General features: G+C 40.6%; 1 protein-coding gene across 17 annotated transcripts in view; it reads left to right on the top strand.

Moving 5' to 3' along the window:
- Window positions 1-309: 309 nt before the first annotated feature.
- The window catches only part of RC3H1 (ring finger and CCCH-type domains 1), a 67,987-nt gene continuing 50,545 nt past the window's right edge, over window positions 310-17,751 (top strand). For 6 of the 17 annotated variants that reach the window (XM_074833070.1, XM_074833071.1, XM_074833074.1 and 3 more), the window contains exon 1: window positions 312-483. The gene's annotated coding sequence lies outside the window, so the exon portion shown is untranslated. Of the gene's footprint in view, window positions 484-13,563; window positions 13,703-17,718; window positions 17,738-17,751 lie in introns of those variants that run through there. The other 11 variants (XM_074833069.1, XM_074833073.1, XM_074833067.1 and 8 more) reach the window with 4 other exon arrangements.

Raw genomic sequence — 17,751 nt, forward strand, 5'->3', positions numbered from 1 at the left:
ACTCCGAGCACGCAGCGAGCTCCCCAGCCTACACTTCGCCTGGGAAAAGTCACGACCCCGTAGCCTCGCCGCGCCCGCCCGAAATGCAAAGGAGGGCATCGCTGACAGGAGCCCGCGGCGGGCGGCAGCACCCCCGCCCGGCCCCCCAACCGGCCCCGCTCTCACGGCACTCCCGCCCGTGACTCGGCTTTTTCTCCCAGTCCCGTCCCGTCCTCTCCCGCCCCGCCCGCCCGGCGGGGCGGGCGCAGGAAGGGGCGGGCGGCAGCGGCGAGGCGGTGCAGTCAGGGAGGGAGGCGGTGAGGGGAGGCAGCCGACGCACAAGATGGCCGCTGCTGCGGCGGCAGTGGCGGTGGAGGGGTGGCGGGCGACGGCGGTGGGGGGGCCCCGGGGCCTGCGGGTGCTGGAGAAGCAGAGCGCTGCGGCCACTCCCGTGTGCCGTAGCTGAGGGGGCCGGTGGCCGCTGCGGGGAGCCCGGCCCGTGTGGTGAGTACGTTGTCTCCTCTGCCCCCCGCTGCCGGGCTCGGCTGCGGGGAGCGGAGAGCCTGGGGTGAGGGGAACAATGGGGCTGGCCGCGGGGGCGGGAGGGCTCTGTCCCGCTTCCCGGGGAAAGGAGGCGGAGGGGCGGGGGCTGCGCTTGCCTCTGGGGTCCGTACCGCTGCCTGCTTCGCTAGGCCTCAGGCTCCTGCCGGGCTCGATTTCTGAGCGCCCCGGGCAGGGAGGGAGGGAAGGAGGGAGCCGCAGAGACCGCGGTCCCCGGTGCGGGGGAGGCGGAGGGGGGCGGGGAGGGCCCAGCGCTTGGGTCCGGCCTGGGGGGTGGGGAGAGACGGCATCGCCTCAGGCTACGGCGGAGAAGGGACAGGCGGCTTTTGTGTGTGGCCTGCGCCTGCTGTTGTTTTTTCCAGGGGCTCTGCGTGCCTGGAAAGGGGAGAAAACTCATCCCCGTGTCGCACTCGGCACAGCTAAATGAACAGCAGTGGGGGTGGGTGATGAGGCCAGAGCCCCCCTCTTCCCACGGCCGGTGTGGGGGGACACCTCCCGCCCCCGGCTTGTCGCTCTTTTGTCTGTGGCGCCTGAGGGAAGAGCGAGGTGGCCCCCGGCCTCCCTCTGCGTGGGGAGAAACCGTGATTAAACCAAACAGAAACTCCGCTTACTTTCACTAGTTTTTCACGCTGGCGTTGTTTTAGCTGTTGGATTAACAGGGCGAGGATGGGTAAGGTTTCTTGCTGGGAGTGGGGGTGTTGGTGTAGCTGCATTTTAATGTGATTTGGTGGTTGGGAATGTCCTGGTGTCAGTTTTTGTCCTCAAAAGCCATTGTGAGGCCTGTGCCGTTTTAAAACAGGGAACCGATGCGGTTTTTTTCTTAGGAACTGGGAATGTGTAATTTTGTCTACATGTGTGTATGCCTTTTTCCTCAGAGTAGCTCTTTTATTTTGTTTAATTTTAGTCAAGTGTGAATTGAAAAACCTTCTGTCCCTCCGGTGGTAGCCACTGTTTTCTGTGTATTTTTTACTATATCGAAAATGGCCGAAGTTGAAAAAAAAAATTTGCAAAAATGATTAAAAGCTTCAAAGTAACCTGGGCTGTTTTGGAGCTGCTTTAATCATCGTAACTGGTTTAGCAATGCTATCTTCTAATGACTGCTTGGAAGAGAAATGCAGTTGTTAAATTCGGTATTTGTACTCTATTTGTGTCGTACAGCTGTAGAGTTGTTAGGTAAGACAGCAATACTACTAAGAAGAAATTAATGTGTTCCTAAACTTACCCTTTTTACCCCCTTCAGGCTTATAAGTATGTGGAGGGCGTTAATTTTATCAACTAGAAATGTCTGTATTTCTGTGTTTGAAGTCAGTGAAGCTAATAAGAGACTTAGTAGTTGTATAAATAATCCAGTGTTCTTAGGAGGAGTGTGTACCTTATTGATGATTCCTAAGCTTCACCAGTAGCACCATGGGTTTCTTCATTAATACACAATGTTGATACGAAATTATGGTTTCCACTTTCATAAATAGAAGCAGACGTTATCAGTTAGGCGCCTTTTCTTTTCCCTGCAATAGCTTATAGCTTTACCTTCCTGTCCTAGAAAAGGTTCTGTCAAAGCAGACAGCTTGACAGGCTGCTTTGAGGGGAATTTAGAAATGCAGGTACCATCAGCACACTCTGTTTTGACAACCAGAGACTTGAGTGGTGTGCTTGTCAATCACTTTTGAGCAGCAGTAACCTTAATGGAAATGAGTGGGAAGTTACTTGTATGTTTTCTGGTGGTTTTTTTAATCAGCTTTGTATCCAGACTACCTTAGTTTAAAGCAAAATATTTTAGAGATTTATGATGAGATTATTGTATGCTGATAATGATTTTAAAAACTAATGTTCCAGTGAACAGATGAATGTATTAATCCAGAAATTACGTACGTTAATATGTCAGGGTTTAATTTATAGGCATTTTAGGACATGTATATTATGATATGGAAGTGGTCATGCTACAGCAGATGAACAGAAATTAACAGGATTGCTTTTAGAAACTTCTTCCATGTTACCAGTGATTCACCAGCAATCTTGGTGGAAAACATTTATCAATCTTGTTGAATTAACCATTGCAGAAGCTGAGATTTAGTGAGCATGTATATTAACATATTGTCTGAATTTCTTTATATGTGGTTCAGAGGTCTTGGGTGATGCTGGTGGTAGTCATCTTTGATAACAATGTCAAAGGCTGACACCCCATTTTATTTAGGGTCTGTATCTCCTATCTAACCCGTGCTGTAAAAGGGTGTTTCATGGTACTTAGGGAATTGACCTTTCCCATTCCATAATAAATAATAATATGAAGGATAATTACCTTTTTTTTTAATTCCACCCAAGAAATCATATGCTTTACATGCTAGATACCTGGAAAAAAATGTTTCATCCATATGAAAGAACTTGTGGAATCGTAGCTTTCAAACAGTATGAAGTGTAAAGCTGAACTGGAAGGAAAGAACTCACCTGCATTTAGGCTCCCAAACATCCCAAGCCTCTCAAAATAGCTATGCAGCAGCCACTATAAGGTACCTTTTAAGCACATAACCCTTTATAAAACTTTTTAATTCTTTGCAAAGCCTGCTGATTGTTTAAAATTCTTTTCCCTGAATCATTTTGCAGATGAAACTCTCGGTGGTTTTGTGGTGGTTCTTCCTGCATCCAGTAAATCAGGTGGTGGTTTGCTGGAGCACCCCAAGTAATATTGGCTGTTAGGCCAAAACAAAAAATCTGACTCAAAGTACATGAGAGATAAGCCATAGGCGAATTTGTAGTTTGAAGTTAATGTCTTGGACTGCACGTGGTAATGAATATGAAACCATTATCATACAGGAAAAAAGAGATAATATGCTTCTGTTGTGAAAGATTATTATATAAACATCCTGCACCAGCTGAAATTTCAGTGTGACCTTCAGGATTCTGTGTAGGCTATATTACAGTAATGCAGTCTGAAGTTTATGGACGCATGATAACTGAGAAAGAAACCCACAAATATTTACTTATGTTGTGTTACTTTCCTTTCTGTACAGAGATATTCCACAGTGCATGCTGAAGTAGGTGCAGTTCCCATCACTTAGTTTGACCACTTGTTTTTCTCAAGAAATGTCTCTTGACGGTTATCTTCTGCATCGGTTTCATTTTCTTGGTTACCAGTACGGTAAAAGTTGAAATGGTATTACATTTCAAAGGGCTAACTGATCTCTAATGAGGTTTTTTTTATTTGTGGAAATGCGTAATGGGCAAGAAGGTGCAAAAGTCCTATTAGCTTATTGTAAATAGATAAAGACTTTCTGGTTAGAGCACTTGAGGAAACAGCTTTCCTGTTACTGCACGGTAACAACACATTGCGTGCTACCAGCTGGAGAAGGAAGGGACATTTGTGACAAATATCAAGATTTCTAAATCATTTGTTGCACATTTATGTTGTTAGAAGCAGTTCCAGTTGTGCACTGCTCTATTGGCATTTGTACAGGAGTGTGTTTCATGCAAGTGTGGTGGGTGCACCCCGTCCCCTTTTGAGATTTCTTTCTAATACAGGGAGAAGGACAGCAGCTACGTGTGGTCTAGGGCAACTTTCAGCAGGTAGAGGTGGCTTATTATATACATCAGAAACATTGCAGAAATGTTATGTAGGCAGACTTTCAATAGTTAGCAGTAGGACTGGCAGAATAACCGCGAGCAGGTATTACTGTTACATTTGAGAAAGTAGCTCTTGGCTCTGGCTCAAGCTTGAAATTGGTGTGAGAGAGACACTTGCGTTACGCAGGTGAAAAATGTCATATTGTCTAATTAGCAGCATCTCCTGAGCACCAGCCATTGACGTATGGAAAATCTAAACACTTGAACATTAATTCACACAGAAAAAGGACATCCTTTGCAGACCTTTACATGGAAGCTTCTGCTTGGCATGTTGGGGTTTTTTCCCCAAAAACCAAAAGCGGGGTGGGGAAGGGAGAGGGGGAAAAAAAAGGCTTTCAGGAAGCGTAAGAACCACATAGAGAATAATAATTCAGAAAATCTCTCTTTATCACTTGACTGTGTGCCTTTACGCATTTTGTACAATGTTAGCTACACTGTTAAAAAAAGAATTATTAGGAACGTGGAGAAAAATCTTCATATGAGAGATGGTTGGGAGGAGGCAAGAGGAGGCAAGGGAAGAGGATTGTTTTGACGAAAGGATTCAATTATTCTTGTTTTACAGTGTAAGAAATGAAGGATATGCAGTTAAGCTGAAAAGTAGTGCAAGTGTGGCCGAAGGAAGGAACTGATCTTTCATTTGCTTCACAAAGATTGCAGCAGAGGTTGCTATGTAATTTGAGACAACGCAGAACAAGTACTTGTGTCAGATGGGTAATGCTGTGGTAAGGTGAGTCTTGAGTTCAGCATTACAAAAGCTGGAGGGTTGATTGGCAATTATTCTTTCCAACCTTGAAGTCACTAAAATAGCTGTGAGTGAAATGTTGTTCTTGTTGTAGAGATCCGTCTCACTACTGATTTCTTGCAAAACCACTTTTTTTTAATCTTTCACGTAAGGCATTATTTCTCAATTGCCCAAGTATTCGGAGTTTGGGGGGTGCATTTTATGTTAATCTGAGACTTCTGTAGTAGCACTATGCTTCAGCTACAAGACAACTGAAGAAACAAAGCATGTGGAGTAGCTGAAGTAACTGAAGTGTGCTAGTCTGGGAGAACTTAGATCTTGCAGGTGGTTCCTGATTTTGTTTGGTTTTTGTTTTAACAATGCAAGTCTGTTTTGTCTCATCCCTCTACTATGCCAGTTTAATAGGTGTTTTTAAAGTGATCTAACTAACTACTGTTGAAAAGCAGGCTGTTAATCTTAACATAAAATCTGGGCATTCCAAATGTCATTATTTTAAAGGATGCTTCTGTATTTATGGGCCCCTGTCAGGATAAGCTTTGAAGGTTGAGATATGGTTGTTTTTTAAACCTGTTGTTCATAATCAAGTTCTGGCTGATCAGCTGATGGAGGAGTAGTGCTTGTAGCCTGGTTCAAAAGGTCTTCTCAGAGCTTCCTCCTGAAATAATTTCTATCAATTACTGCAGTTCAAATGGTGAGCAAGTTGGAAGGCTTTTCAATTACAACTTTTAACTTATCTACTGTTTTGAAAGGAGACTCCTACTAGAGTAGCAGGGATCTTGTCTCTTTATTATGCATTGAAGGTCTTCAGGGACCTGCAGCTAATTATTTTTGATAAATTGTGGCAGACAGCATTGGTCTCCAGATCAAATCTAAGAGCTATCTTTTGGGCAAAAGGAGTGAGGATCAGGGAAGGTATTGCAAAATGAATTGAAATTCATGCCGAGGGGGATGGTTTCAATTACCTCTTATTAATAAACCAACTTCTGTGGAACACTCCCAGTGTTCAGTAGCATTTAACTTTCTCTGTGCTTTGTTTTTAGAGTAAACATTATTCATACTGACTTAGCACTCTTCACTTTTTGTAGCAGTTGTACTTGAATGAGTAACTCTGCCCATGTTTTACTACAGTGACTGTGTAATATAAATGTCCTTCAAAAGTGAGCGAAATAAAACTGTTGACTTATGTCTCTTGTAAGTCACATTCTTTCAGCTTGTTTTCTCCCCCCTTCCTTTTGTTAAATGGAAGTCCTTCAGGTACTATTTGATGTTAGGAACTGTACAAACAAATGAAAGTGTTAAGACTGCCTTATCCAGTGTTTGTATCTGATGAATTTGGTACTCACCGTACGGCAAGACTAAAGTGGTTTGTGCCCTTTTTTTTTTTTTAGTTCTGTTCCAACATGCAAGAACCAAAGGAGAAACCTTGAAATTAATGGCCACTAAATTTGAAAGAAATAGTAGAAAGTGAGTTTGATCAGCTTACCTGGCGTTCTGAAATCTCGACATGCTGCATAAACATTATTTTACGACCATTAATAATTCTGGCAGTTACGCAGGCCTAACGATAATTAGGTCTCATGTTTCTGAGTGTAAGCTGTTCTCTGGGAGGCTCAGTAGAAAATTTTCCTCTGTGTTTACAAGTAAATGTTGTGCTAATGAAATCTTGAAAAATCTGCTCATGCGTTCAGTGAAGCAGTCATCTCTGTTCGTGATGCTTCACAGTGTAAAATTCCTATTTAATTTTACAAAAATCAAGCCTGGGTTTTGTGCCACACTGAAGTGCTCCGAATGGTGTGTGGGGGTACCAAACAGCCAAGTGCTGTCCTGCTTCAGATAGGAGGTATGGAAGAAAGGGTGCAAGTGTATGCATACAGTGAAACAAGTCTCGGTCTCTGCCCTCTATTAACGAAAAAATCTTCACAGTCATTAATGTATGACATGTTTTCTAGCTTTGTTAGGTAGGTATTTCTTGAGCTCTTCTAGAGCAATTAAGTCGGTTTTACATAGCGTTTGGGCAGTTGTTTTTAGACACGTCTGAGGAGCTCAGGTGTTTACATGTAAAGTACCAAATTGCTGTTTACAACAGGGTAATTTGTCAGAACCAATTAATCAAACTCAAAAGATCTTGATAAATAGTTGTTTATTATAATACTGAAATTGTCATTGGTCACCTGTGTTGCTACTAATTATTGTGTGGATAGAGGTTAAAATTCAAAAGTTTTTGGAAGCTGGAAAATTACTAGCTCTTAGCAGCTCCAGAAGGACGGTAAATCTTAGTCTCACTTCTTTTGTAAAGAAAACATGGATTTGGTTTCAAAACCAGGTCAGAACAGGGCAAAGTCTCACAAATTACTAAAGCAATTACAAAGAAAATACCACTCTCCCATGTACCTTTCCAGACTTAAAATTACTTTTCTGTAATATTTCTTTGCTTGCTAAAGTGCTCGGTTTTCTTGTAGGATGGTTTATTCCTCTCCTGTTCTTTAATGATCGTTCATTCTCTGGTATTAGCTACTTTCTTTTTAAGTGAATTTTTTTTTTAATTAAATTTTGTTCTGATACGAGGTGGTATTCAATTCAGCTAGCTAATGCAGGTAACAGGGATGGCACATTGCCTATTAATCCCATGGTTTTGACAATTCAGACTTGCAGGATGGGCTGTTTGGATAATGGAGCAACCGTGGGACTCTTTGTTCTTGGACTTTAGTGGGGACTATCAAAATGTCACTGCTTCCTCTGAAATTGGTGAGAAGTTAGGGAGCATTGTTCATGGCGCACTCCCTCGTGACTACTTTGGCTGTTGCTGTACATTTGAAAAGAGAGAGATAAAAATAAGTTGGGCTAAACTGGCCTGATGGAATGGACTGGGTAAGTTAAACCAGAGGCTATGACTTGGGCTGTCCTTCCTGTTTATGAGTCATTCTTCTGTTTAATTGCGTGAAAAGGCTGTCTGTAGAATTAATTAAGAGAGGTCTTAGTAGTGCTGAAAAAAACTTCAGTTAAAATGGCAAATTTTAATTTTGGTCTTCCTTGTTTAACCAGACCTTAAGGATGGAAGTCTGGACACTGTAACTTCTTTATAGGTGATTCATACAAGAAGTGGAAAGAAAATGTTATTCATTAAAGTGAGAATTAGTTAAACTTTGGTTGCTTGGAATAGTCCAGATTATTTTAAATGTGACTGGTTTGTTGCCAGCTGCTGTTGGATTCTACAGAAAAGGTGTGAGCTGTCAGGGTTGTCTTCTGGACTTGCTAATGCTTGGGTGCATTGTTAGTCTCTTGTGTTTGTGTTGTGTATTAAATCATGTTGTGACTGCTCTCTGAAGACATTGCTGCTTTGATACCTTTTTATGTTATTTATCTAATGTGTTGTACTTTATACAGAGCCTTTTCCTGACTTGAAAAAGCTTACTTCTTGATTCTCTCTGATTCTCTCTTCTGAATCATCAATTCCATTTGTCAAGTTTTAGGATGTATTTGTGTTAAGAATCTTCAGGGAGATGAATAATTTGTTTTGCATTGCTGATTTTGATTTAGTGCACAGAAAAGGTGCTCAAAGTAAAGGTTGACTGTGTTTGGAAACCCTTTAAATCATCTCATCTCATCTCTTTGCTTTTTTGTAAGAGGCTGCCTATTGATAACTGTAGGCAACTGGAGGAATTGGGAATAACCTTGTTCTGACTTGTGTCAGAAAGCATTGGGAAATGTAGTTTTCCAGTTTTCCCTTCAGTGATGCTGCTTAGTATTTTACTGGTGACTCTGGATGTAGTCATAAAAGTTCTATCGGAGTGCAAGATGCTTTGTATTTTTATTATTGAAATAATAAAGTGAAAGGCTGTGGGCAAAGCTCTCCTAAATGCTTTACCAGAAAGCAGAAAGGCAACAGTCCAGTCAGCGCTTTCCAGGCTAAGAACCTCTATTGTGATAAGTCACCTTGGATGGCCTGCTTGGATTTTGAGAGTAGCATTTCTCTTTCAGCCTTCTGTTTTGAGGGCTGCTGGTAGAGAAGGGCAGACTTCTCATTAGAGTGAGAGAGATCTGGTAGTGAAGACTTGACAGCTTTGTGGCTGCAAAGCAAAATAAATTCCATAGGTTATACTTGTACTAAATTTATCATTTTTCTCTTAATTATTACAAGAGTTAAGAAGACTTATCTTCTCACCGAGCACTGTAATTTTTGCAGAATACATTTGGGGGGGGAGGGGGGGAATACTTGGCAAAATTTTCATCTTTCCTTAAATGTGTGATCTTCTGTCTCCTTTCTCTAGTGTTTGAGAAAAGGAAGGAATAAGAATAGGACTAATAAAATGACATGAAAACTGGCAAGTTGCTTTCAGGCTTTTTTTTTTTTAGCATTTTTTCCTGTACCAGGTGTATCGAAAATTAATCAGTTGGGTTATTCTACATTAAGTGTCAAAGTCTCTGTTCATAGAAAACCAGGGCTGAAATATTTCATTTCTAAGTCAAAGCATTTAAGTGGCTTCAACAAGCAGAGATCTGTAGTTAGCTTTTCTGGTCACTCCTTTCTCAGTGGAACTTCTCAGTCAAATGTTTCTAACAAAATAGCACACAAGGACTGGGTGGGGATGTCTCTGGGTGTGTTTCTGAGGAGGAATTACATGATCATAGCCATTTTTATGTGGGTTTTCAGCTTTGCTAGACCAGTTTAGAATAGAACAATTTGAGCTCTGTCAAACTGAAGCTTGGTCATTATATAGATGATTTCAAGACATACCAGAAGAAAGGCGTCCACGGAAATACTTGGTATCGGTAAGATAAATGATACATTGGTATTTGAGGATGTAATGGTGTGGTTATCGCATTAGGCACTGCACGATGGCAACGGGGTGTGGTGTCAGCATTACTCACTAGGTATTAGAACGATCATAGGTGTATTTTCTTTTATGCAGAATCTGAAAGGGAAGAAACCCAAAATATTGCACTGTGTGTTCCTGTAATATATGAATTCACCTGGTAAATAAAAATGTTAGTTCTCCTTCCCCCCACCTCCTTCCCCAGGATGGGGCGGGGGGGGGGGAAGCCTTAGACAGTTTGATTTGCCAGTTCATGTGACAGTAATTGGGAGCCTTCAGGAAGGGGAAGTGAGTGACAGCAAGCTTCTCCTTCAAGCACATCTGAAAAGTTCTGAAATTACCTTAATGAATTAGTATAGCTTTTGAGAAGTGGGAATAGAGTCAGTCATCGTGATGTGACAAGCTGGTATGTGAGCTGTCATTACAGAATGAAAATTGACAGTAAGCCTGTGAAAATCCAGTGACTGCAGTATGCTAATAAATACATTTAAATGCTTTGTTCCTCTTAGGTTTTGTACATTAAAGAAAATAATTCCCCGTGCAGCTATGAGGGCTTCAGTAGTGCTGTTACAGGTGGCTTTGGCTTATAGATTTTGAGAATTTTCTTTTTTGAGTTGTTTGTCATTCAGTTTTAGCTTACTGTCATTGCTTTTATTCTCAAAACAGTGAATGGCTCAATACAGGAATGTGTAAAGGGATGTTGACTGCGTGGGTGGTAAGATGGTTTCAGTGCTCCGTTTTCCCTTTCTATGCCTTATCAGATATTTAGATACCTGCTGTTTAATCAGGGGCTTATACAATACAAGTCAGAGGGAATGTAAGTGATCGAGTCCTGCAAATACTGCCTGTACAAAGCTTGTCACTTACCCCGGCTTGGTCTGCAGCAATAGAGGTGCAATTGGCAGCTAAGTGCATCTGTTCTATTTTAAGACTAAAAGAAGAAGATTTAAACAATAGAAAGAAGTAGCTTTCAGTGCAGTTCATGTCTGCAGTAACTGTAAAACGTTTATCAGATTTACTCTCAAGGTACGGGAACAGGTAATACTGCAGTTGGGGCGTGTGAAGGCTCAGGCACTTGTGGTCTCACAGCAGTGTGTGATGGTGTGTCTAGGAAGAGGTCTTGGTGGGCTGTGACCACTTCAAGAAGGAGATTGTTAATGGCAGTTGAAACACCCAAAGGGGGAACAAAGATGCTGGACTGCACAGCTACTGTTTTCTTTCTGAGTATCTTCCAGTCCTTAGTTTTCCGTGAGTGTGAGGTCATATCTTCCATGGATAAGGTTCATTAACAGAAGTTTACCATTTGCTTTTGAAAAGGTACACTAGTTCAGCATGCTATGGAGAACTATATACTTTCTACTGATAGAACTCTAGCAATAGTCTGTGAGATTGTGTCCTATGCATTTTTTTATTTTACATCGTTCCAGTTGCTGATGCTGCTATTATACAGTTGTAATATGTTTTCAGAGATGCATACATCTTTTAAGATTTAGCATTATAAACTGGGAATGAGCAAATTGCTCTTCATGGACTGCTCCATTTAGAACAAGTTTCAAGCTAAATAAGCAGTAACTAAGAGAACTTTATTTGAAAAGACAGAATTACATGTCTGGGGTAGAACTGTTTTTACAAGGCTGGAGCAGCAAAATTCATCAAATTGTCAGTGGATTTTTAATAGGTAGCTTCCTGGGATTATTATATTTTGCCCTCTTGCTTGGATGATTTTCAAGTTATGTAACTTTAAACTTTTATAACTAGGGTTATAATTCAAAACCTTTTAAGAGATGTAAGATACTCTTTTTTTTCCCGTTTGAATTCAGGCTCCTGCCAAAAGTAAATATACCCCTTCTCCATTACCAATAGGAGAATTGGTGGGATGTTGGAGGTTTGGATTTTTTCTTATACACGACTGTCTTGCATTGTTTGCTATACTAAAAAAAAAAAATAGGAAAAAAGCAGCTTTCATTTTTGTGGTTAAGCTCAGAGATGTTTGTTATTGGTTAAGAGTAGGTGTTTAATGGAAACCCTGAGACTTAAGCCTTTTGTTTCCACTCTCTAAAACCACGAGTACTGTTTTTAATGATCTTGTAAAGCTGTAAAGAAAAGATGCTATTTTTATAAATCTGGAAGGTAAGTGAGACTAACAGCAAAGCAGCAAAATATTTAAGGTTGGTTTTTTTTTCCCTTATAATTGAAGGTTACATGAAAAGTCTCATTCAAAAGGAGTACCTTGCCCCAGGCTATTTCTGGCCTCTGGAACTGCTCTTTTTAGCAGTGCTACAAATTGAATCACCGAGTGCCAGTAGCATTTAAAGCAAATGAGGCTCAATTACATTCTGAGTCAGAAGTACCTGAATTAACCTGCTTTTCAGCAACAGTTGCGTGACCTCTCCTATTGATATTTAAAGACTTTAAGCCCTGTGTGAATGGTAATTTAACACTGCTTAAGTGATGAGCAGGTTTGTCCGTGCTGAACAGTGTTTGGATTTTTACAACAAAACCATGCTCAGAGGTGTGGAGAAAATCTTGAATAGTATGTTGACTTTTTTTTTAATGCAACTGTTACAACAGAGCTGAAACTCTTCAGGCTCGGTGCCATTTCTGCAGCAAGCTGCTTCTTAACCTTGGGTGACTCCAGAGCTTTAGTGTAGACTAGATTACATTATTAAAACACAATTGCAGCCTGTGTCATGGAAACAAGCAGAGTAGTCATCTGTGAAACTTATGTTCTTTATCTTAATATTCCTGCTATTATTACCAGTGAAGCTACTATAGAGCTCGCCAAAGGAGCATATCTGGCTTACTTTGGTCCCTGTAGGCTATTTTTGTATCAGCTATTGTAGCATTTTCATGATTGCTTCTTTGTTTGCAACTCTTGGTTCTAGGAGCAGTAGGAAAACTTGGAGTTATGGACTGTTACAGCATTTTTTCATCTTCTTTAGATAGCACTTTGCTCAGTGCTATAACTGCGATGAGCTGAAAAGATGGTTTTGACTGTATTTGTGTGACTTTCACTGTCAATAAACGTTAAATCTAGCTGTGAAGCATTGTTTTTCAAACATAGGTAATTTGAGGGTGGATTTAGGATAAAGGAACAATTCCACGGGTTGTTATCGCTTGAGTTCCTTATTCTGTTTTACCTACTCATAGTTCTAAACTGTTAGTCTCATTGTTACGATTGCTTAATAGCATTTAAATGTTAAAATTTAGCCAGTACTTTAGAGATGGCTTCCGTTAATGAAGACATGTAAAAATCTGTGTTGCCCTGGTTGTGCCCAAATAAGCTGCTCGTGAAACTACACCTAAAAACTTGTCAAATCTGTGTTGATGCTAAAAGAGGCTGTCTCGAAGTTTCCCTCTTCTGCGCTTCGCCCACTCTTCCCTTATGTTTCCAGGACTGCTTGACCATTTAACAGGGCTGGAGCAGCTTTTGGAGCTGTTAAAAGCTAATGTGGGAAGGAAAGGGGTTGGTTTTTCACAGCTTAAGTCCCTGGTGTAGACAACACGTGTCAGATCTAGAGCTGGCATGAGAGTACTTTCTGAGAAGCAGTTCTGACTTGCAATGCATGCAACTGCACTGAAAATGCCAGATAGGTAAAGTTTCATTATCTGTTTTCATTGGTGTTAGAATGGAAACATAAGTCTGGATGTTTCAGTCCTCTCAAGGATAACGTGGTTAACCCATGTTAACTTGTGGTAAACAACGCAGGTTGTTATCTGCTGCCATAGTAGAGATGAGATTCTGTTGCTGCAGTGTTAAATCTCATCTGGAAGATCATGCTTGTAAGTAGTGGCTGTGATCCTTGGTTACAGCTTGGGTGTTTTCACTAATCTTCACAATTCTCTTTTTAGTTCTAGGCAGGATGAGTGCAGCTAGACTGAAGCTATGATCTGAGAGAAATGGAGAAAACCTAGATTATCTTCTACTAGCAACTCCTCAGTCTGCCTACCTCCACTTCTTGGAAGTGGTTGTTACAACTGCAGTGTTGTGGTAATCAGAACAGTGTTTTGACAACTGTTTTCAAATGTGCATCTTCTCTCTGAAGTTGATGGTGCCATACAGTGTCTTATGAATGCAGAAATGCTGTCACATGGTTGATTAAACAGGTGCCTGAAGTAGAGGAGCTTAATTCTCAAAGCTGATACAGTTTAATAATTCTGTCTCAAAATGTTTGAGAGAAGGGTATAACAGGGTATAGAATTACAGTAAGACTCAGGGGGTGAAAAATTTCTGTCATTGTGAGCTCCTGCTATGATGAAATGTATGTGCCAGCAAACTAGGTGCTCCACTGCCTTTTGAAATAGCACCACAGTAGTCTAGAGATTGTTTTGTATACAGCATATAAAAGATCCCTTCTTGTGATTACAATATGTTTAAAATGAACTCATGAATTAAAAAAACCAAGCAGATGAGCAACTACATCGGTTGTTTTGATTAAAAATTCATTAGTTGTTTTCACTGCTCTTGGATGACTTTGTCCTTTTATTAAAAGATCTTTTAGATGTTTAAGTGCAGTCTTCCAAAATAAATTGCTTTGAAGGTAAATAGAATAACTGAAGCTTTATTAGAGACTACTGTTATGTAAACAGTTATTAACATGAAGCTGTTTGACATACATTTTTAAAACAGGGGCAGCATCTACTAAGTGACAAGAAAAACCACCTCCAAATCAGAGAAATTAAAGGGGGGTGAAACTAAAGAGGAAGTTCTGAGACAGAGTTTTCAAATGGACACTTAAGATACTTGTTTTCTGAATACCTGTGAAGTTCTATGTAAAATGGGACTTTACATTTACATTTTACTTTCAATGACTCATTGAAATAGAAGCCTCTTCTTTCCTATGCTTGGCAGCAGCAGATGTGTTCACTTAATACTGCTCTTCCAGTATATTTCAGCATTTCCTTACTATTGCACCTGGAATTTTGGACATATGAGGTTTGGGGTTTTTTTTTAAAACTACTAGGTAGTTTGAAAACAAATAAGAACATTTTTGGGAGAGTGAATAGTGTAATGCTAACTCTTGAACATAAGGGGAAGGAGGTAGGGAGGAACTTCAAACTACTACTTGATTCTAGCTTTGTAAGTCTTATCAAAGAAATGTTTTCAGTAATATTTTCATAGTACACTACAAAAAAGCATGCATGCACAAAGCACCCCAAAAGATACAGCTTTGGCCATTTCTCGTTGATTTATTTATTTTTTTTCCCAGATAGAGTGTTTCTTTTACAAAAGTTTGCTGAGGGGGGTGCAAATTATTAAAGGTTGTATTGTGGGTGGGAGGGTGTCCAAAAAGCTCCCTGGTTTTTGACCAGTGTCTCCACCCAGACTTTAATTCTCCCCTTCTCTGTCTCTTTGTTTCACATTGCAGTGATAGCGTTGTTGTAGCTGTAGTGTCACTGACATCAAAGCAGAATTAGAGGTGCTGAATCAAGTTGGGAGGGAAGCTCTTGCTGGAGAGTGGGTGGCAAGCAACACTTTCTAATTTTTTGTTAGGTTGGGGGTTTTTTATGCTTTTTCTTTCATTGAATTTTGCTGGGTCTTAACTGAATGATTCATGTCTACTTATCTCAGTCTAAGAAGTGATAAAGACATTGCAGTGGCAACAAGATCTTCCCCCGCCTTTCCTAAATTTACTTTGCTTCTGCCAAATGCCTATAGTAGTAGTCAGGTAACTGTAGATTATTCCTACATGGAAAAGAATGATACTGGCCTTAGTTATTTTGATCTCTGATATGGTTTCTCATTAGCAGATGCCAGTCTTATTACTGCCATGTTACTTTTGATACTTCAGATCACCAAAAGGTGTATTAAAAAAAAAAAAATGTATTGCTTCAGCGGATTAGGACTCAAAGATGCCTGTTCTTTCACCTGTTCCTATGCAGCAGAAGCATTTGCAGTCTCCAGAATGCTACATACTTCCCATTGCTTTCTCTTCTTGAAGCTTGCTACTTAGACAAGCTGTTTGTGTGGCTGATTTGTTGCCCTGTTTCAGTTAAAATGATGTGTTGGTTGTGTAATTGCTGTCCACCCACATTTCTGCCTACCTGTGTTAAGACCTGTGTTTAAAGCTGCTAGTTTCAACCGGGAAACAACTTGGCAAACAGTTCAGCTGGAAAATCTTAGAAAGGAATAAGTAAGGAAGAGTAGAGACTTCTCTGGCTGACACCAAGAGGTAATGTGTGTCTGTACCCTTGAACCTGAAGACTTTTACAAGCTTGTCCTGTTTATCTTTACGATGGCTCCTTACATGGGTGATCTGATGTCAAGCAGTAGCAAATCTGGAAGTTGTGTGGGTGTGCTTTTTTAAAACCAAACAAAAAACCTTTTTTGCAATATAGGCTCTTGTATAAACTCTGAAACTGTCATAGGAGAGATTGGTCCTCCTGGACATGCAAACTTTAACCTTTTTTTTCTGGTCTTCTGGTATGGATAAGGAAATGTCCTCTTTTTAACTTTCCCAATTCCTTGGAAAAGGCCTCAGACTTAATAATGTCAGAATATCATTCTTCAGGGGCATATTAATTGCTTGATCATTAGCTCTAGTTTTCAGATTTGTAGTTGTTGCAATTCTTGTGGTTATTTGAGTGTTCAAACACGTATCTGCTTCTGGGAAAAGCAAATGATTTGCTTGCCTCCTCGAGAGCAGTGTTGATAGCTCCTCAGTATTTGATCAGTTGAACCAAAGCCTCTTTTCTGAAAACTCTTGTGGATATTAAGTGGCTTCTGCCTTTCTTGTGTTAATCTATTTGGTTCTTCCTTGATTTTTAATCCCAGTTTAATCATTGTATTACTGTTACAGTCATTTGCATTGACAAATGCAAGAACTCTTAATTTGAAAGGAACATATTCTAGACACACTTGTCTGCTATTAAGTCCCTAGATGTAATCATCAGTGGGCTTGGGAGTCCTTATGATTGGTATAAAAATTTTACTAGGTAGTAGATCATGAAACCATTTACTATTAAGAGTTGATCACTTCCCCTTTCTTCTAAATAAGCCGAAAGGGATGTATAATATCAACTAGAAATTATGAAGTTAGTCATGTATATCTCCCCTAAGAATTTACTGTTCGAGCTACGTGCAGGTTGTATGTTTTGGGGGGTATGAGTAGGGAGGTTTAAGCTTCCTCTACACATGTTGTCTTCTAACATTCATGACCGTAATGGTACAAGACTCGTGATTGAATGTTGAGTAAGAATAAGAGGTCAAGAAAATAATATATTAGGTTTCATTCCAGTTTTTTTTCCCTGTGAAACACTGGATAAATAACTTTATTTAACAGTTTTCCATTCTGTGGTAAGACATTAGCTCTTGCCTCACAGGATGTTGTGAATGACTTTTAGATCCTCTGTTGGGGAGGTACTGTGGTAGAGTTGTGATGTTGGTGGTTTGTTGGGGTGTTTGTTTCCCTTGTGTTTTTACAAGCCAGGAAGCCTCAAATGAGGGATAACATCTTGTCCTTAACTGGCCCCGTTTTCCTAAGGTACTTTACAGACTACCAAAAAAGAGACTTCTGCATGAAAATAGATAAAGTTCTTCCTTTGTTTTCACAGTCAAAAATTACTGAGGATAAGAGAAAGTAAATCTTGAAACTTACTTAACTGAGCTTCAGCGAGTTTGGGACAGAATTTTGATGGCGTTTGTGATTTTTCTCTCTCTTTAAAAAGAAAAAAAGAAAGACTTACTATACGGCCACTGAAGCCTGTTGGTGTTTATGTGGCTTTGAAAGCAGGGTGGGAACATGAGTTACACACAAACTTCCAGGACTTGCTGTTGGGTGGGAATTTCTTTTGTTACAGAGCTCTGTCTTCTGGGCAAGTGTTCAGCGGTGTTGGGGAGCGTGTATGGGAGCAGGCATGCGCGCGGCGCGAAGGAGGAATGAGGAAGTGAAGCACTTGCCGTCAGTTGATGTTGTACAGCGAAGTTTCAGAGAGCAAACAGGAGGCGGGGGGGGAAATCTCAATCTGTCGGAAATACTATTCTGGGTTTATTGTATGTGTTGTTCATGGAGCTCCTTGGGCAGAGGTAAGAAGCTTTTT

This window comes from Strix aluco, chromosome 8 (genome assembly GCF_031877795.1).
Source record: "Strix aluco isolate bStrAlu1 chromosome 8, bStrAlu1.hap1, whole genome shotgun sequence".
NCBI classification, from domain to species: domain Eukaryota; kingdom Metazoa; phylum Chordata; class Aves; order Strigiformes; family Strigidae; genus Strix; species Strix aluco.